General features: G+C 35.4%; 1 non-coding gene across 1 annotated transcript; it reads right to left on the bottom strand.

The window, feature by feature from the left end:
• Positions 1 to 17,454: 17,454 nt before the first annotated feature.
• On the bottom strand, positions 17,455 to 17,561 carry LOC141644609 (small nucleolar RNA R71). The gene has a single exon (XR_012544221.1). It is a non-coding gene; the product is annotated as a small nucleolar RNA R71 (small nucleolar RNA).
• Between the last annotated feature and the right edge of the window lie 1,930 nt (positions 17,562 to 19,491).

The raw sequence follows: 19,491 nt of genomic DNA, 5'->3' as shown, positions 1-19,491 counted from the left end.
AAACGGTTTTAATAACTATCAAAGTTTCTTAACGATGAAGAAACGTACGTATAATAAATAGCAGCAAAGCAAGTTGCTCCCTCATTTCTCACGCAAACATTCTTTCTTCTCCCTTCCTTTTTCTTCTTTTCGTTCTGTTTTGATTTTTTTGATTTTAAATTGATCCTGCCACTCCGTTTGTCATCCGTTATCAATGATTTTCGTTCCATATTCTTTGCTCCCATCGTTCTGTCAATCCGTTGTAAGTAAAATTCATTTTCGTTACGTACTTTTACAAACCCAATTTATATTTTCAGCTTTATTTATTATAAGACGGTTGTAGGTGCTGAGATAGACGGTCTAGTAGAAGATTTGTTAGTCATAAATGATTAGTTCAATCGGAAAAAGGTAACAATGATAGGTTACAAAATATTACTTGTAAAATATGTTTATTTCGAATGCTGGTTAGTCTGTTTTATAATTAAGACGGAGTATAATTATATATAGGGATCCTTATGGATGTTAATTAGTCAGTTGTATAGTTGAGACGGTGTATACTGATATGTGGAGATGATTGAGACGGTGTATACTGACCTCTAGGGATCATTTGGGATGCTAGCTAGTAAGTGGTATATTTAAGACGGTGTATGCTGACATGTATGGATTGTTTTGGGTGATAATTGGTGTGTTTTATAGTTGAGACGGTGTATACTAACATGTAGGGATTGTTTTGGACTAATTTGGACTCTGTGTTGGGGCGATTTTTGTAGTCTTTAGGGTCTGTTTTTGAGTTGCTTTATACTTGTGGATTTCCGCTCTAAAACCGTTTTAAATGCTGACTTAGTTGGCTCAGCTAGGACTGTTTTTAGGCGCGAGAATGGAGTCTTAAGGGGACGATTGGTACTCTGTTTTTGGGGGGGGACGAGAGTCGTCATCGTGGGTTTTCACTTTGCATTTGAGGACCGGAGTTGGGGTCGAACTTAGGCATCTTTTGGGTTTGTTTTGGACTGATTTTTGGCTCGGGTTATGAAGTAGGGTGAAGGGTGGCTATGGGTAGTCGGGTGGTGGTCGTGTCGGACTCCCGGTGGCCTAGCGTGTGGCTTTGGCCGTGGCCTAGCTAAGTCACGAGTTTGAGGCCATGTGTAGTTGGTGGTTAGGCCGAGTTTGAGGTTGTCATAATAACTTTTGAGCCGTGTCCATAAATTGTTTTGACGCTAGTTTGGTTTATTTAATATATAATTAAATTAATTTCCGTCTTATATTTTATATAAAGATAATTCGTTAATATCGCCCTTTCACATAATTATCTTAGGTGGCTCATATGTGGTTGAAGATGAAGAGTAATTTTGGGTTTTAGAAGCTTTCTCAAGTTTATTGCTTGTCTCTTTGCTAGCTTAAGGTAACTATTCCGAGTTACTCGACGAATTAATGTCACATTAGTAGTTAATGTTGTGCCTATTGTTTGTTAAGTGTTTAGGTGATTGATAATGTGTTACTTTCGTTTTTTTCACATGATAGAAATTAGAAATAGCATGAGAATTATATTGTGATAAATTTTATGATTTGGGCCAAAGTAGGCAAAGACTCTGAGCTAGGCCAGATTGACCGAACGAGTTTGGTCAAACTAGGTTTAAACCGGTCAGCCTCGATTTGACCGATGACCCGTCGCGGGACTCGGGTCGAGGGTTTGGCTTTGAGGTAAGATTGGTTGTTATTGGAGGTTTTATGTTATGCCTTGATATTTGTAATTATCATTTCACATGTTGGTTGTTGGATGCTTTGGATGCCTTATGCTTGAGTCTTGTTTGCCTTTAGCCATTGTAGTTTATTCTCATGGACTATGATATTGATGGTTAGCTATAATTTGGTTATTGATGACATTGAGGATATGGTTGGATTGTCTCTTTGAATAGACATTTATATAGCCTTTCACATGATAGAATGTTAGCATTTATGTTGGTAAGTTGGACTCTTTGCCCCTCTTATGGTTAATTGGGTATCCTACTTGTCTTGTGTGGTGTGGGCTAAAGTATTCAAGCTGGGACTAGCTGGGACTAGGTCCTAGGTGAGTATTTCGGCCTTCATCATAGATAGGTCATTATAGTCTTTGACGAGTGTATGTTCACCGCTTAATAGCCTTTGTGTTCCTGACTTGGTGGGTTTATATCCAAGTTGGGGCATGACCTCGTTACTTATTTTGAGAGTAAGTGGTCAGCTTAAGTACTAGCCAACCCTTTGGTGGACTCCTTAGGGTACTCACATGGTTTTATAAAATTGTGGGTCTTGGGTGCGGTGGTGTGTATCCGCATGTCTAGGTCTGCTGTGATTTAGTACTAGGGTTGTGTTGTGTCTTGGCCATGTTTTGATAGAACCTCTGAGCCAAGATACCGGTTCGATTACCATCCCTACCTCGTGGTATAGACTCGAGTTCTGAGTGACTATTGACGGTGCTAAGAACTTATGCTGTCTTTGATATATTGCCCTTTCTTGTTTGATGATTCTATGAATCATAGAAGGTGAGATGCAAGCCGACTATGGTTGATAGAGTTTGGATTCCTGGATGTTATGTGATTCACATGATAGTGTAGTATGAGTCGGTCTAGTATTCACATGCTAGGACTATGTGGTGTTATATTGTTGTTCACATGATAAGCACGATTGTCTAGCATCTATATGCTAAGGCATTGTGTGATTCGTATTCATATTCTTATGTTTACATGTTATATTAATTATGACATTTCGTGGTCGGGAGAACTCGGAGTTACTCCCCACGGATCGTGGCTTTCGGATTTGTATAAAATGCGAATGACGGGTAGGTGATGCATATATGGGGTACATGGACGAGCTAGCGAGCAAAGTAACCTTGGAACCTAGATTGGCTTTATTTTATTGTGACCCTTAAACACTTTTTATGTCACATACATTTTAGGGACATATGTCTCCCTTTTTACATTTGGTTGTATAATTTGCTATTCGCGACTTTAGCGATGGTTATGTTATGACACTTCTAGTTAGACCTTGTATGTTTGACACCTTCCAATTTGGATATCTTTATAACAGGTTCAGGTTTTTAAAATTACTGGTTTTTACCCAATTGAACCTATTACAAACATATCCATGCAGTTTTATTCTAGAATTACGTGTTTACTTTTCCGCGATAAGTGAGGGTGTCACAGTTGGTATCAGAGCATATTTGCTCCCGACGCACGTTTGTGCACCCCAATATAAATAACTTGACCTTAAAATAATAAACTTGAGAGATGGGTAAGATGGGTAGACTTAGGACCTTATGTTGTAGTCTCTTTGTGTTTGCTCTTTGTTAGGTACTAACCTGTGTGTTGATTGTCATTTAATATTTGTTGCGTTCTTGGATCAATGATCGTAAGCTTATCTATGGCTAATGGAGTTATTACCCTTATTATAAAGAAATTTTTGAACTAAAGTTTTTGAAAATATTTTAATGTTTTTTTCACTGGTTTTAACGTCAATTAGTGTTAAAGCTTGTTATTGGAGACGTCTGATAATTAGTTTTATCATTTGTTGGTGTACAAATGTATTTTTATGTCTTTGAATTGGAATATTGATATTCTTGAGTGATCGCCAAGAGTATCTTCGTTCCATTGAAAGGACACTTATATTTTAAGAAGATCAAGATTTAGTGCCTATTGCTGAGGATTGAAGATTTGTTCAACCTTTGAAGAATGCTTCTACTTCCTTGAAGATGTTTCTCGTTCTTTTTGTATCTCGCCTTATTCTTAATCTCTTGGTGCTTATCCTCCTTCTAAACTCCCTTCTGTTTTACTTTAAAAGCTACGCTTCTACTCCTAACTTGTCCTTTGTTCTTTGCTTATCCTCCCTTAACGCCATTAGATAGTACTCTTTCTTGTGAGGAATGTTGACCTTGGTTGGAAAATTCGACTTTTGAGGAGATTGTTTGTGTCTAACCCTTAATCCTGGTTTTGAGAGGATGTGATGTTAGAAAGACTTAGGTAAGGTGATGAGACATACTTAGTGATTCTTATACCTAGTTCCTTGACAAAGTGAGTATAATTTATTGGTAGATTCTTTGTGTTAGGAATGAGTTGCCTATGTGATTAAAGTTATAGAACTTGGCTTTGTTGTTTATGTTTGGGATTTGAAAGCTTAGTAGGTTAAGCGTCGTCGCCTTAGGAGTAAACATGAGATAAGTTTAGGATATGAATTTGGAAGAAAACCCATTTTTAGATGTTAATAATCCCGTATAGTTTGGGAATGTGATTTGGTGTTAGTTGTTCCTTGAGAACTTTGTTGAGAAGTCTTTATCAATTCATTCTTTGGGTTTTAAAACATTGAGGTTGTGTCGAGTGCTTGAGATAAAGAGATGCTTTTATACTTGAGTGATAGATTTGATTTAGGGAAATCCTAATATGTGATAAGATAGGTGGAAGAAGTATCTAACCGATTTATCACCCCTTAAGCGAGCGTTTATTTTACCTTGACCCTTGTTTGAGATTTGGTCGTTTTGTCATGAAGGTACAATACCCTAATAGGCGTGACCTTGTTAGAGAGAACCTTAAGTTTTAGGAAGCGTATGGTTTAAGCCTTAAAATCCTCTTTCATACTTTAATCGTTTTCCTCCCTTTTGTTCATACCTTGGTTGGATTTGATTCTTAAGTATAAAAGTTTACTCGTTATTTCCTTGTCTTAAATACCTCCCTAATTCTAATATCTCTTCTTTTGGTTGTTAACTAGTTATCTTTATGATTCGACTCTTTTAGTATCACATCTTGACATATTCATATATCCCTTTTTAAATTTCCTATCATTTCCTGACCTGGTTATTACCCTTTGTTTCCTTAGTGGAGTGATGACATTGTTGTTTGAGATTTGAGTATCTGGCGTTTCCTTGTTGTCTAATTTTCCTTTCTCCTTGATCATAAGCGTTACCGTTCATACCTCTTTTTCTCGCTTCATCTTGCTCCTCCTTTAAGTTTGACACTCGTATCTTGTGAAACTCTATCTTTGACATCCTTGTAATTTTGACTTCAATTTCTACCCTATGAAAATCATTATAGCTCTCTTGTTGCTTAAGTTTGAGCTCTCTTAACATACTTTGTTTCTATGCTATCTAAGTTACTTTCCTTTTTGTACAACTTCTAAACTTTCAAGCTACTAGTTTCGATTCATTCTTAAAAGTTTATGTCATCGCAAACCTAACCTATTTTTAAAGATCTGAAAATGAAAATTTGATTTAGTTCCCTATTCCTTCCTTGAATATAAACTCATTTATCGTAATTTTAATTACTAGACCCGAGATTTCGTTAAGTTTTGTCCAATTTCTGTTAACTTTGATCTATTTATGACTTCTTTGTCAAAGTTTAATGTTACACTTTCAGGGATTTGACCCCCAATTGGGTTTAAAAGTGAAACCTTTATTTCTATTTTGGCTTTTTGCAAAAGAAAATTTGAGTAGATTACCTTTTCTTTTGATTTTAACGTTGATCGGATGTTAGAACTCGTTATTAGAAACGTTTAATAACTTGTTCTACTCTTGTCGACGAGTGATTTTCGGTTTTAAATTTGTCTTTGACTTGGAAGGTTAGCGTTCTTGTGTGCACAACAAGAGCAATTTCGTTCCATGAATGAGACTTATACTTTTGAAAACTCTTCATTAATGTTTTCGAAAGTATTTTGATTTTTGATTTATACAAATGATTTGCCTTTGACCTTATCTTGGATTTGGAATGTGATGTTCTTGAATGCGCAACGAGAGCACTTCCGTTACTTTGATGAGAATCAGTTATTTTCGGAAAATTTTATTTGAAACTTTTGAAAGAATTTTGATTCTTACGATAAGTGACCTTTTAAATGTTTTGGTTACCTATTCCAATTTCAGTTTTATTTTTATAACCTTTCATTTATACTTTCAAGTTTCGAGGACGAAACTTTTCAAAAGATGGGGTGATTGTAACACCCCGTATTTTATTAAGTTGGATAAAATTCTTTTAATTGCTATTTTGAATTTAATTACATCATTTAACGATTTATATATATATGCTTAGCTAATTAATTAATTTCATCATAATTCGATACGTTAATTTTAATAATCATTAATAAGTTTATTTAAAGTTAGTTCGAGTTTATTGAAATTAGTTCGAGTTTACTTATTTAATAATTTCCATTTCTTTACGAGTCCTTATGAAAGTTGTTTTAAGTGAACCCGAGATGGATTTTGGGAACAAAACCGTCCAATTAGCTATTTTGAGCTTATTTCACTAAATTAGCAATTTTTATTAATATCCGTTAGTTTTGTAAAAATCGCTAATAATTTCGATTCAAGCTGATATTGTATTATTTACGTTAACTAGCTGAGTTTATTTTATTTTCACTCATTAAATTTATTTATTCTTGATTCCGTTTTATTACTGAAACTTTTAATTAAACCGGTTAAATTTAACTCGAAACAGTTTTAATAACTATCGAAGTTTCTTAACGATGAAGAAACGTACGTATAATAAATAGCGAGTGCAATTTGCTCCCTCATTTCTCACGCGACATTCTTTCTTCTCCCTTCCTTTTTCTTCTTTTCGTTCTGTTTTGATTTTTTTGATTTTAAATTGATCCTGCCACTCCGTTTGTCATCCGTTATCAATGATTTTCGTTCCATATTCTTTGCTCCCATCGTTTCTGTCAATCCGTTGTAAGTAAAATTCATTTTCGTTACGTATTTTTACAAACCCAATTTATATTTTCAGCTTTATTTATTATAAGACGGTTGTAGGTCTTTGAGATAGACGGTGCAGTAGAAGATTTGTTAGTCATAAATGATTAGTTCAATCGGAAAAAGGTAACAATGATAGGTTACTCAATATTACTAGTAAAATATGTTTATTTCGAATCTTTGGTTAGTCTGTTTTATAATTAAGACGGAGTATAATTATATATAGGGATCCTTATGGATGTTAATTAGTCGGTTGTATAGTTGAGATGGTGTATCGATATGTGGAGATGATTGAGACGGTGTATACCGACCTCTAGGGATCATTTGGGATGCTAGCTAGTAAGTGGTATATTTAAGACGGTGTATCTTTGACATGTATGGATTGTTTTGGGTGATAATTGGTGTGTTTTATAGTTGAGACGGTGTATCCTGACATGTAGGGATTGTTTTGGACTAATTTGGACTCGTGTTGGGCGATTTTTGTAGTCTTTAGGGTCTGTTTTTGAGTTGCTTTATACTTGTGGATTTCCGCTCTAAAACCGTTTTAAATGCTGACTTAGTTGGCTCAGCTAGGACTGTTTTTAGGCGCGAGAATGGAGTCTTAAGGGGACGATTGGTACTTTGTTTTGGGCAGGGACGAGAGCTGTCATCGTGGGTTTTCACTTTGCATTTGAGGACTGGAGTTGGGGTCGAACTTAGGCATCTTTTGGGTTCTGTTTTGGACTGATTTTTGGGTCAGGTTATGAAGTAGGGTGAAGGGTGGCTATGGGTAGTCGGGTGGTGGTCGTGTCGGACTCCCGGTGGCCTAGTGTGGCCCGGCCGTGGCCTAGCTAAGTCACGAGTTTGAGGCCATGTGTAGTTGGTGGTTAGGCCGAGTTTGAGGTTGTCATAATAACTTTTGAGCCGTGTCCATAAATTGTTTTGACGCTAGTTTGGTTTATTTAATATATAATTAAATTAATTTCCGTCTCATATTTTATATAAAGATAATTCGTTAATATCGTCCTTTCACATAATTATCTTAGGTGGCTCATATGTGGTTGAAGATGAAGAGTAATCTTGGGTTTTAGAAGCTTTCTCAAGTTTATTGCTTGTCTCTTTGCTAGCTTAAGGTAACTATTCCGAGTTACTCGACGAATTAATGTCACATTAGTAGTTAATGTTGTGCCTGTTGTTTGTTAAGTGTTTAGGTGATTGATAATGTGTTACTTTCGTTTTTTCACATGATAGAAATTAGAAATAGCATGAGCATTATATTGTGATAAATTTTATGATTTGGGCCAAAGTAGGCAAAGACTCTGAGCTGGGCCAGATTGACCGAATGAGTTTGGTCAAACTAGGTTTAAACCGGTCAGCCTCGATTTGACCGATGACCCGTCGCGGGACTCGGGTCGAGGGTTTGTTTTTGAGGTAAGATTGGTTGTTATTGGAGGTTTTATGTTATGCCTTGATATTTGTAATTATCATTTCACATGTTGGTTGTTGGATGCTTTGGATCCCTTATGCTTGAGTCTTGTTTGCCTTTAGCCATTGTAGTTTATTCTCATGGACTATGATATTGATGGTTAGCTATAATTTGGTTATTGATGACATTGAGGATATGGTTGGATTGTCTGCTGAATATACATTTATATAGCCTTTCACATGATAGAATGTTAGCATTTATGTTGGTAAGTTGGACTCTTTGCCCCTCTTATGGTTAATTGGGTATCCTACTTGTCTTGTGTGGTGTGGGCTAAAGTATTCAAGCTGGGACTAGCTGGGACTAGGTCCTAGGTGAGTATTTCGGCCTTCATCATAGATAGGTCATTATAGTCTTTGACGAGTGTATGTTCACTGCTTAATAGCCTCTGTGTTCCTGACTTGGTGGGTTTATATCAAAGTTGGGGCATGACCTCGTTACTTATTTTGAGAGTAACTGGTCAGCTTAAGTACTAGCCAACCCTTTGGTGGACTCCTTAGGGTACTCACATGGTTTTATAAAATTGTGGGTCTTGGGTGCGGTGGTGTGTATCCGTATGTCTAGGTCTGCGCAGATTTAGTACTAGGGTTGTGTTGTGTCTTGGCCATGTTTTGATAGAACCCTCTGAGCCAAGATACCGGTTCGATTACCTTCCTTACCTCGTGGTATAGACTCGAGTTACAGAGTGACTATTGACGGTGCTAAGAACTTATGCCTGTCTTTGATATATTGCCCTTTCTTGTTTGATGATTCTATGAATCATAGAAGGTGAGATGCAAGCCGGCTATGGTTGATAGAGTTTGGATTCCTGGATGTTATGTGATTCACATGATAGTGTAGTATGAGTCGGTCTAGTATTCACATGCTAGGACTATGTGGTGTTATATTGTTGTTCACATGATAAGCACGATTGTCTAGCATCTATATGCTAAGGCATTGTGTGATTCGTATTCATATTCTTATGTTTACATGTTATATTAATTATGACATTTCGTGGCTGGGAGAACTCGGAGTTACTCCCCATGATTTGTGGCTTTCGTATTTGTATAAAATGCGAATGACAGGTAGGTGATGCATATATGGGGTACATGGACGAGCTAGCGAGCAAAGTAACCTTGGAACCTAGATTGGCTTTATTTTATTGTGACCCTTAAACACTTTTTATGTCACATACATTTTAGGGACATATGTCTCCCTCTTTACATTTGGTTGTATAATTTGCTATTCGCGACTTTAGCGATGGTTATGTTATGACACTTCTAGTTAGACCTTGTATGTTTGACACCTTCCAATTTTGATATCTTTATAACAGGTTCAGGTTTTTAAAATTACAGGTTTTTACCCAATTGAACCTATTACAAACATATCCATGCAATTTTATTCTAGAATTACGTGTTTACTTTTCCGCGATAAGTGAGGGTGTCACAACATCTATATATACCACCCAACCTACACTCTCATATTCTTTTTCAAAATTCATTCTAAACCCTAAAAGAGAGAAATCGATAGAGAAAATGACAGAGAAGAAGGAACAAGAGACCGTGCGAGATCGTGACGGGTTTATAGCTTTGAACTATCGTGGTAAGTTATCCCTACATTGTCTTCGTTCTAGTATCGTTTAATCATGCCCTAACGCTTATTGTCACATGTATGCCCTAAATTAATTGAGTAAAGAGAATTGTTTAAGTTAGTCCCGTCATCGATTGATTTTATATGCGTTGATGTCGCCTAGAAATGATCGGGCTATGGCTGGACCTTGACCAGGTTGTGACCAAGCCATGGGCAGGCCATAACCCGGCCACGGGAGGACCTTGGATGGGCACGGGTTGACTGTGTTGTTTGTCTCTGTCATTCATTCTTGTATACCTTTGTCTATTTCGTAATTAGGTGGTGGATTCGTAGAGGAGCAGATCTAATTCCCTATTTGCTTCTTTGTTTCGGAATTTCATTAAAAGGTAGGGATACCCTGTTGGAATATGTGTCCTCCGACAATAATGCGATCACAATTGTCGATCATATTGATCACATATTTAAATCTCATAACAAGAATACGAAAGGGATGATACATTACATATATAGTCAACTGGTCCACACATATCGGTAATGATTGGCTGGCTAGAGTTTGACATTACTGTCGTGCGACGGTGGTGATCAGTTGATCCCTTGAGGTCACACCTAAAGGACGATTCCCTTAATTGAAAAAGGTTAATTAATTGTATGTCGATACAGATTAATTAATTCCTTAAAATTGAACAAATTATTATCATAAGAGAGAAGATGACATCTTATTATAATGTGATTAAATAAGATTTTATTTAGTATTTTAAGAAGTTATATTACTAAAATTAATCGGTGTTTGCGAAACACGCGAGATGAGAATGATAAGTTAGTTATAATTACAAGATGTTGTGAATTATACTAACTAGTATTTAAATGACCATTTTATGTGAAAGTAATTTTGAATTACTAGTCAATTTGTTAAATGTGATTTATTTAATTTGTAAATATTATTTAATTTGTTAAATATGCATTTTAAATTAAAACATGACATAAGACATGTCACATGTCACATGACATACAATTGTACAATTGACAAAAATAAAATGGACTCCATATTACATATGAAAACCGAAATTGGTGGGCAAGTTTTAGAAGTTTTGTCTTATTCATTTGTCTTATTCATTTGTCTATGACACTTGATAGTGACTTGACCATGACAAAGCCTTACACTAATTTGTCTTGTGAAGACAAAAAGAAAAAAGAATTAGGGTCCTAATACCACCCTACCCACCGGTTTTTGACCATAATAATTGAGAGATTTTTCTCAATTTTCATTATTCTCTCATGTTTTATGATAAACAACTCTCTCTCTCTCTCTCTCTCTTGTTCTTCATAAAAATCATTTTTATGAATCTAATTTGTACAAATCAATCACTAATAATACTAGTAGTAGTATATGAGTATTAGTAATCGATTTTAAAGTAAACCACATTACAAATATATAGTACATACTCCCTCCTATTTTCTTATATCTTCCCCTTTCTTTTGGGCACAAAAATTAAGAAAAGGGAAGAAAGAAGGAATAAAGAGGAATAAAGTATTGTTGTGAAATTTATAGGTGGGAGAAAATAATAAAGAATGAATAAAGAATAAAGAATAGATAGAGTAATGAGAGTTGTTGATTTTTTAGGAGAGAGAAATTAATAAAAAATGAATGAAACTTACCAAAAAAGGAAAGAGGGAAGATAATCAAACTTGTGTGAAAAAGGAAAGAGGGAAGATAATAGGAAATTGGAGGGAGTATTATTTTGTCGGATTTTGGGATAGTCTTGGGTGCTACTTATTGGAGGGCTTCTACATTGAAGTCATGGATGATCATCCTAATGTATTTTCTAGCTCAAGAACAAATGAAGGTAGGAGTCCTTTATTTGTGCCCATTTGGCCAAATTTTTGATGGTGAGAAAACGATTTTCTTATCTCTTCTTATTTTGTTTGCATGCATAAGATGAACAATTTATTTTATGACTAAATAAATTAATTCATATATGAATATGTAAATTAACGAGATTAATGAATACTAACAAGCGGTATCATGAGCCTTAGGTTGTTTGCATGCAAATCGGTTTATAGTTTTTCCGAGTTATATGATTAACATACAAAACTATTTAAATTGGTTTTATGAAGATAAACCTTAAAATAAATTTGCATGTTTAAAGTTTCTGATTCGAATTGATTTTTAGGATATTTTGGTTTATTTATGGATTTTATTATTCATTTTATATAATATTGACATTAAAATGTGATTTTTATGATAAAACTGTCATTTTTGGAGGAAAATTAGCTAAACTTCCATTTTTTCAGTGGTTTTTGGATATGTTTTCACATATATTATCTACTGATGGTCTGTAAATTTTCATGATTAAATGAGTTGTTTTGCTCGAAATATGGATTTTTCAAGTTAAAATCGTATTTAAATGGGTAAATAGGTTAATATGAGTTATATTTCGAATCTGATCATGGTAATTTTGTATGTTGTCAGATGTAATTTTGCAAGATGTGTGTAAAATATTTGGCTATAATGAAGTCTTTATGCATGCTTTATGAATTTTTGATGAAAAATCACATAAATAGTGACTTTAATTAGTAAAAAATGCTAAAACATACTTCATGACTAAGGAAAAACGTCACATGTTGCATTTTATCATATGTTTCAGATCTAAAAGTGAAAAGTTGATAAAATTAAATTTTCTCATATTTTTATGGTAATAATTGATAAATCCGATAAACCACAACATTGTTTTTCTCGATAAATTTTCGAACTTTTTAACCTATTTTTTGAATATTATGAGTGTCATGGTATTTTTTCAGAATGTTCATGAGTTTAAATTTCAAAATTTGAAATTATTTGAAATTTTTATGATTTAATTTGAAGTTTATGGCAAAACTTTGTATTTTGAGTCCATTTATGAACAATATTAAGAAATATAAGTTAATTATTGTCAAATATTAGTGGAGACTAATTTTGAGTCCTAAGATGGTTGGGGTAATTAACTTGTACATAAATATGAATTTATGTAATTATTGTGATTTTAAAAGGTTAAATCACGCAAATCCGTAAAAACCGATTAATATACGATATTGGCTCCTTAAAGGCGATTTAGCATAAGATTGGGCATGTTCATACATATTATAATGCTGCATTTTATTTATGATTGTCATATTTTAATTTTTATGTAATTTTTGAATTATGTAATTTTACTTAGTATGGCCTTAGTTTTAATTGATATTACCCGAAATGTATGAGAATATCGATTCGGTTGTAATTATTGTGATCTCGTATCACCGTTTTGTAATTTAATAGATTTATTTTTATTTTAATTACAAATGTAGAATAGGAAATTATGTAATTCATTTTGTAATTTAATTATTCCGGAGTTCCTTGAAGACGGTGCCACTCGAGAAGGCGATCCATTAAAAAAAGTATTGCCTTGAAATGCGTGTCAAGACCGAAGTTCAAGGGATCAAAGGAGTTGGTTTCCGAATTTGTAATAGTTTATTATATTTACTATTCTAGGAAGGCCATACTAGAATTTTATTTATGCTTTGCATTTTATATGTTGCATGCATCGCTAAATCGCCAAAACTAAAACATGCATTATCATTAAATCGTGTATATCGACCGTGTCAATTACAATTATCGTAGTTCACCGCTTTAGTTCACTTAAAACGTGATGGATAATAAATAGACATGACCTCTCGCTAAAATAAACAATTAAGACTTAGCTTTACCAAAATGTAGAAACCATGAAAACCTATTTCGTGAGGGAGTGCACTCGGACACACCGGGGTACAAACCTTGTTACGTAGGGGAAGTGGGTGATAAATGTCTATCCACCGAATTTATGTTAATAAAGGGTATTTCGGCACACCGTGCCCTAAGTTAATATGAATTTGGATCATGGACACATTTATTCGAAATTTGGATTGAACTGAACGAAAGTATTCATGACGATTTCCGGATGTGTTTCGGGCTAGAGACAAATATTAATGTAATTTTATCGGCCAAGAGTTCTAAAAGTAGAATCGATTAAAGAGTTAATCCACCGAGTTATATTAATAAAGGGTATTTCGGCACACCGTGCACCAAGTTAATATGAATTTGGATCTTGGAATCATTTATCATAGTTGGGTAGAGGTCACTATGTCAATGCTTTACTTGTTATTTACAATTATTGTTATAACGATGAATGTTTTGTTTTCATTATTCCGTTATCATATTGTTCTATTTCTTTACCACAATTCATATACGATATCATTTCGATTTTTGATTCAAATCTCCATTAAAACATCGTAACTAAAGACAAATATGTATTTTCTTCTAAAACCTCATATGAACCATTGCTAAGGATCTCTTGTGAAGAGTATAGATAAAAGTTATTCGTGATCAAAAGGGTTTTTGATTCATGACTAACATATCTACTTACAATGAATTGTTTCTCATAAACGTTATATCATTTTGGTAACTAGATTTGTTGGAAATCAAAATTGACCAAAATACCGCAACCACCTCAATGAAAGTTTTAAGACTAAACAAACGAATGAAGAGTAGTCTTCATGAATTTCAGTTTTGCTTCTCTTAGCAAAGACTCATTGAAATGAGTGGGAGCATTCTCTTAAACCGTTAAGAAAAGGATAAGGTTTTAAAGAAGTAAAATTAGAATGGAATTGATACAAGGTAATGTTAAAAGTAAAGTTATTGAAAATAACGATACTAAACCTATCAATCCCGACCGATAAAGTTTCCATTGTCTTAATTGTTGGACGCTAGAAAGGAAACTACCCCAAATTATTGAAGAATCAACAAGTTAGTTGTGGGACATCTAATGGGACCTTTTTCTTTAAATGTTTATTTGATTAACATAAATTTTGCTAGTGCTACTTCGTCAATATTAGAAACCAGTGGAGGTTTTCATCATTGTATTCGATAAATAAGATGATTAGAATATGACGACTAGCAACAATGATGTTGAGAGATAGAGTCATTGTGTACTCAATCTAGTTTTCTGGTTTAGAGTTGTACTTAATTGTGACTATTAAGTGCATAAACTCTAAATAAGAATATAAACTTGTTAAGATACAAAAGAGGTTTCACTTTTGTGACCCTATAGACCACAATTTGATGTATGGCTAGCCCATTATCAAGGTGAATATATTCTAAACCAAACTAGAATGATACATCATGTAGATGATGCAAGACTCAAATTGGTATCCCAAGATTAAACCTTAAATTCTGGACTGATGAACGCAAAGAGTTATCGAGTACTCTTGAAACCATTAGGTTGTTAATCTTATGGTATATGTGATGTGACCATAATTAGAGCATATTTAGTCCCCGAATTAGCCTTGTTCCCATGCTTTTTAGTGCATATTTGGGTCATTTATTGTCTTTAGTTCTTTGTTTTGCATATTCTTTGAGGTTTTGTGTCCTTGGTAGGAAAGGAGTGCAAACCTTGCATTTTCATGGCAAAATGAGACTAAATTGATTGAATCCAATGACCAAGCATCAAGGAGATACAAGATTAGAAGGCCTTTGTACATATTATAGTAGTTGGGCAATGATGAGGAAAGATCCTTGCATCCCCAAGGAAATCCCCAAGGATTTTATGAAGAAAAGGGAAGAAAAGAAGAAGAAACAAGTCTGAGCAGCAATCCGTGCGGATTGTCCTGAAGACGCCCGTCCCCAGCACCACAATCCGTGCGTCTTCCATACAAGACGCTCGGGCAACAACTACCAGAAGACGCCCGTCTTCTCCCAAAGACGCCCGGGCAGAGACTCACGAATCCGGCCGTCCCGAGCCTAAGATGCACGGATTCCAAGACAGCGCAAATTCGTTTCTTCAAGCTTCAAGAAAGATGCCCATCCTTCAGAAAATACCGGCGTTTCCTTAAGTAGGGACTTAATCGTCATTTAAGCCCTTAGTTAACCCTAATGCATCCACCTAATTCCACTATAAATACCCCATTAGTCTAATTGGAAGAGCATGTTCTTCTTATCAATTCTTAGAGTAGTTAATATCAATCAAATCTCTCTTTAGTTTTGTAATCAACAATTAATCAAGTTTTAATACAAGTTCTATTTCCTTAATCTCTCTTTTGTTCATCCTTTATTTTGGGTAATTGAAGATTATTTGGGTTATTATTGGGAGATTGACAACCTCTCAATCAAGCATCAAGTACTTCTTTTATTCTTTGCTTTATTATTGGAATTATTAGTAGGTATAATTCTCTTAATCCCTTTTTAATTATTGTTAATTACTTTCATTTGTTCATCATGTTTCACTTTGTTGGTATGATTGACAACCTTGCTAGCATGTTCAACATGATAATGAGTGAGTAGTTCCATAGCTAGGGTTAATGGGTAATTAGGGGAAACCAACTTGGGGAATGATTCATGCTTAAATTAATATGCTTTCATGGTTTATTTGCTTGCTTGTTTTGATCTCAACTCATGCACATGTTATGTTTGATGAAATGCGAGCCTATGAATCCTTGCATTTTTTACCAATCACCTACCTTTTCAATGAGACTTGTAAGATATAAACCAACTCGAGTCTCATTAGACCATGCATGTTGTTGAGTAGGGAAGACTAAGTCGACTTGTAGGTGTTGTACAATCTAATCGATTCGGCTTCGGGACCCAAACTTTCCTAGGATTGTAAGATATAACCCAACTCAATCCATCACAACAATAATTGCTTGCTTATAATTTGAGAACATGTTTGTATGATCAATTCCCATGGATCCCCTATGACCCCATGATACCCTAGTGCTTTTTGTCAATTGTTTACAACCCTTTCAATTCATCTTGCTTATTTACTTTCATTGTTATTTAGTTTAGTGACCTTCTACATCAACCAAAATTGTGACACCCCTAAGACACCACTAGTCTCAATAGAAATCTCATCTCAATTCCCGTCGCTTGGGATCCGACCTTTACTTGCCTCTTTACTAATTGAAGAGTTGTTTGTGAAGCTATAAATTGTGTTTTGGTCTAGGTGCTCCTAACGACAAGTTACCGAAAAGATTTAGTCCCGACCAAAAATGGCGCCGTTGCCGGGGACGGTGTTATCTTGATTTAGATTTTCTTATATTGTTATTAGTTGTGTTTTCTTTGCCTTGAGGAAGTAAAACTCCTTAAGGTTTGTTGTAATTGTTTTCGAGTTGTTTGATATTTTGCATGTCTAGAAGGTCACAAGGTGATTTGTTACCTTTTGATCGTGAAATTGAAAGAACTTTGACAACCAATAGAAGACTTGCTAGGAGAAATTTGAGAGGTATTAGTGAGGTTGTGGATATTCAACCAACTATTGAGTTCATCAACCCTTTTGCAAGAGAAGGTGAGGAGAACCCAACACAAAATACAACACAAAATCAACCCACAATGCCTAAGTTTTCATCACATTACGTACCCACCGAGGAGAACCTACCCAATGTTACTCCCACACCACAACATTTGACCGGAAATTTCATTGCTAAATCCGCATTTATCCAATTAGTCGAAAGGAGCCAATTTGGGGGGATGCCTAGTGAAGACCCTCACTCTCATATGGAGACCTTTTGTGACTATTGTGATACGATTTCTCAAACCTGTGTAACTCAAGACCAAATTCGATGGGTCTTATTTCCTTTTTCTCTAATTGGCACCGCGAAACAATGGTTGAAGGGCCTTGATAAGGACACTCTTGGAATTGATTCTTGGAAGAAGTTGGCTCTAGCTTTCTACAAAAAATTATACCCACCGGAAAAGACTAACATGATAAGAGCTCAAATTACGGGTTTTAAACAAAGGGATGAAGAATCTTTGTATGAAGCTTGGGAGCGGTTCAAAGGAATTTGTCGCTCATGTCCTCACCATGGACTTAGCGAGTGGTTCTTGGTACAACAATTTTGGAACGGTCTATATGAAGATTCAAGAAACATTCTCAACATGGGATCAAATGGAATGTTCACCGAAGTTGATGACAATCAAACTTGGAACAAAATTGAGAAAATGGCGGTCCATAACTCACAATATAGTAGACCTCGCAAGGCTACTAGAGGAGGAAAGCATGAAGTGGACTCCGTTACCCAATTGGGTGCTCAACTTAGTTCTCACATTGATACCATTAATTTGAAGTTTGAAAAAGCTATGGCTAGACTTAAAGAAGCCTCAAAATCACCAAAGAATCATGTTAATACCATGACGGCATCTTCATCAATCCCAAGTGGGATATGTGAGAATTGTGGAACTTTGGGACATGACCAAAGTGAATGTAGGGGAACAAATAAACAAGTGAATGCTTTCCAAGCATACAAGAGTGGTGCCCCTTATTCCAACTATTATAATGAAAACACCAAATTCCATCCAAATCTCTCATACAAAAGCCAAAATGTTCAAAACCCTCAAACAACATACACCCCACCTCCCATGTGAAACCAAAATCAAAGACCCTTTTACAACCAAAACCAAGGTTACCAAAATCAAAATCCATACAATCAACAAAATGACCAAGATTTTGATGTTCAAAAAGCGGTCCTCCAAATGCAAAAGAATCAACAAGAATTTTTCACTCAAATGCAAAAAGATAGTCAAGCAAAGGAAACCACCATCAACAACATTCTAGCTCACACCAAAATGTTGGAAACCCAATTGACTCAACTAGAATCTTGAAGCTCACAAAGACAAAAGGGGCAATTACCACCTCAAAGTAATCCCCGAAGACATGAAACGGTTAGTGCCATTCACTTGAGAAGTGGTACAAGGTATGAAGCACCGAAGAAGAAAGTTGAGGATGAAGTTGTGGAAGCTAGTGATAAGGAAGAAATTGTGCAAAACTCCAAAGATGGAGAATCATCAAAAGAAGAAATTTCAAAGAAAAATGAAGACAAGGTCAAGGAGAAGGAGCCCATTGTGATTAGACTTCCTTTTCCAAGTCGTCAAGCCAAGCCCAAATTTGATGACCAACTTGGAAAATTTATGGAAATTGTGAAGAATTTGGAAGTCTCAATTCCTTTCACGGAATTAATCAATCACGTGCCGGCCTATGCCAAATACATGAAAGATATCCTCACAAAGAAGAAGTCGATCCGGAAGCTTGAGACTATCGCCTTCACTAAAGTGAGTAGTGCAATACTTCAAGGGAGTTCACCTCCAAAACTCAAGGATCCGGGAAGCTTCTCAATACCGTGTACCATTGGCGACACCACGATCAACAAAGCCTTATGTGATCTAGGGGCTAGTGTGAGTGTTATGCCATACTCGGTGAGTAAAAGGTTGGGGATGGGAGAGCTTAAATGCACCAATATCACACTCCAAATGGCCGATAGATAGACGAAGACACCATTAGGGATATGGGAAGATGTTCCCGTACGAGTTGGGAAATTTTTCATCCCGGTGGACTTTGTCATTGTTAACATGGAAGAAGATTCCAACATTCCAATCATTCTAGGAAGACCTTTCTTACACACCGCGGGTGCGGTGATTGATGTAAAACATGGAGAGCTTACTCTAGAAGTGGGAGATGAGAGTATAACTTTCAATCTTGACAAGACTATGAGAGCTAACCGTTTAAATGAACCATGTTTTATGATCGATCATTATAGCCGGAAGGATGATAGGAAGAAGTCGGAACTCCAATGGAAGAAGAAATTTGAAGATGCTCCATTCAAAGAGCAAGTGAATTGTAACAAAGAGAGCTTGCAAAGCTCACCAAAGTCAAGCAATGAAGAAGATGGCCTCATTGGCCAAAACAAGATAATGGGAGAGTTGTCTCTATCAACTCAAGAGATCTTTAGTGATCAAGTAGATGAA

The sequence above is a fragment of the Silene latifolia genome, chromosome 2 (assembly GCF_048544455.1).
Source record: "Silene latifolia isolate original U9 population chromosome 2, ASM4854445v1, whole genome shotgun sequence".
Lineage (NCBI taxonomy): Eukaryota > Viridiplantae > Streptophyta > Magnoliopsida > Caryophyllales > Caryophyllaceae > Silene > Silene latifolia.
Note: the sequence above shows the minus strand (reverse complement) of the source record. Positions and strands in the feature narration are given on the sequence as shown.